A 2,772-nucleotide genomic window follows, 5' to 3' on the forward strand; every position below is an offset into this window, starting at 1 on the left:
GAGAAAGGGTTGGCCAGAGAGGTAGTAGGAAAACCAAGATACACCCAAGAAAGGATCAGTTTCCCGAAGGACTGAGATGCCGGGACAGAAGACCGATACGAACTTGCTCAAAGCAGTTTCAGTGGAGCCAGGGGACAGAGAACGGGAGAAACAGTAACTGAGACCGTAGTTTAGATAAGTCTTTCAGGAGATTGTGGGGTGGAATAGCTAGTAGCCCAAGGCAGAGAGGACGTGAGGTCAAAGGATTTGTTGTCATAACACACGAGCACACTTGTGTTGCTCTTGGGAATGACCCAGTAGACAGCAAGAGATCCCAGAGAAGGGGACCGTGGTTCACGGAGAAGGCTCTGGGGGGAAAAGGAGCGTAGGAGGTCTGTTTGCAGAAGGAAGACTCAAACCAGCCAAAAAGGGTACCTTTGCTGCAGCCGGAGTGCTGAGTCTGGGAGCGCCACAGCAGAAGGAATGGCCGCACTGTTCCAGGCTGGCCACTGTTGCTTAGCAACCTGTGTTTAGTAAGATGTTTCAGCTGAATTCCTAATTAACGGCCATTTCAATTTACACTAACAGTTCCTGTCACTGAGGTCCCCACTCTGCCACTTTTCCTCCCCTTTCTAACTGTGAAACTGGAAGGCTCAGGTTTCTGCATCCTGGCTCTGTTGGAGATACACGCATCGAGATGTGAAAAATAATACATCTCAGAGAACATAGACTTAGGGACTCTGATCAAAGTGATGCTGCTAAAAGTGGCAGGAGTTAGGACTCCAGGGCTCTCCCGAGCTTCGCCTGCCTCCTTGCTCTCTCCTCCGCTGTCTCACAGCGGTACTAGAACTAAGCAGAACTCCGAATTCCCTCATTCAACCACCAAACTCACTCACTCCTCTTACAGTTTTTACCATTTCAGAACAAGGCTACCTCCACCAACCCATCTGAGGTTAACCTCAGAGTCATTCTGGATTCCTCCCCCTTCCAAACCCACAGCACAAAATTAATTACAGCCTCTGACATGATTCCTAAATCCTGCCATTATCTGCATGGCCTCTGATCTAAGCTACCATCATTCTTTACCTGGATCATGACAGGCACCTCCTAACTGGTCTCCACATTTTTTCTCTTGACACACCTCAAATCCACTCTCCACACACAGAATGATTAAAAAAAAAAAATACATTCAGTAGATTCACTTCCCTGCATAAAAATCTTCAAAGGTGGCCGGCACCAGCGGCTCACTTGGCTAATCCTCCACCTGCGGCGCCGGCACCCCGGGTTCTAGTCCCGGTTGGGGCGCCGGATTCTGTCCCAATTGCTCCTCTTCCAGTCCAGCTCTCTGCTGTGGCCCGGGGAAGGCAGTGGAGGATGGCCCAAGTGCTTGGGCCCTGCACCTGCATGGGAGACCAGGAGGAAGCACCTGGCTCCTGGCTTCGGATCGGTGCATTGCACCAGCCGTATTGGCCATTTGGGGGGGTGAACCAATGGAAGGAAGACCTTTCTCTCTCTCTCTCTCTCTCTCACTGTCTAACTCTGCCTGTCCAAAAAAAAAAAAAAAAAATCTTCAAAGGTTTCCCACCACATCTCCTGCTAACCATTGCTGTTCTCCATCTTACTCTCTAAATTCCAGGTCTCTACCTGATAAGTCTTCCCCCACCCCCAACCACTCCTTTCTCCTAAAGGTCATCTTTTCATCCATCAAGGAAAGTAAGTTGCCTACCCAGCAAGCCTTTTTCCCCCTAATCTCCCTCTCAATGAGTTCCCTTCCCTATTCTCCATCACAGCGCCCTGCTAAATTCCTTCTCAGTGGGAACTGGATGCTGTTGACTGAGTCTTCACTGTCTCCCTACAGGGGTCAGCTCCCTGAAAACAGAGATGTTCATTTGTGTTTCCCCAGTCCAGCATGTAGTAGGTATTAAATAAATACATGATGAAAAATATGACATCATTAGTAGATTGTCTGCCTGTGAGATTCATTGTTACACTTTTTAAAATCTATTTTTAACATATTTATATTGATTTGAAAAGCAGAGAAACAGATATCCTCCAAGCACTGGTTCACTCCCCAAATGTCCCCAAACCAGAAGAGCAGAACTCAGTCAGAGCCTTCCACGTGGGCGGCAGACTCAGTACGTGAGCCATCACCTGCTGCCTCTGAGGGTTCATGTTGATAGGAAGTTAGCATGGGGAGCAAAGCCATGATATGGGATGTGGGCATCCCAAGCAGTAGATGCCTTAACTGCTGCACCAGATGTCCATCCCCATTTTTTAAATATTAATAGGGGCAGGTGTTATGACTTAGAGAGGAAAAGGGTGGGCATTTGGAACAGAGTTTAAGTCGCTGGCATCCCCTTACCAGAGTGCTGGTTGAGTCCCAGCTGCTTAGCTTCTGATCCAGCTTCCTACAAATCCAGTCTGAGAGGCAGCAGATGGTGGCTCAAGAACTTGGATTCTTGCCACCCACGTGAGAGACCTGAATGGAGTTTCAGTCTCTTAGCTGTCACCTGCCCCAGCCACAGCTGCTGGAGGCATTTGGGGAATGAACCAGCAAATGGCAGCGGTCGCTCGCTCCTTCTCTCCCTCCCTCTCAAACAAAACGAGAATGAATATATATGAATTTTTTTAAAAAAAGAGGCCAATAGAGAGGAAGGCACAATGAGAACAGTCAAGGTGGGGATTTCCACGCTAGGGCACTACCCTTCGCGCACACCCGAAGGAAACTACAAGACCCACAATCGCCCGCGGCTTTCCCCGCCCCGGGGGAGGCGGAGCACGGGCGGGCGCGGA

This window comes from Oryctolagus cuniculus, chromosome 11 (assembly GCF_964237555.1).
Source record: "Oryctolagus cuniculus chromosome 11, mOryCun1.1, whole genome shotgun sequence".
Lineage (NCBI taxonomy): Eukaryota > Metazoa > Chordata > Mammalia > Lagomorpha > Leporidae > Oryctolagus > Oryctolagus cuniculus.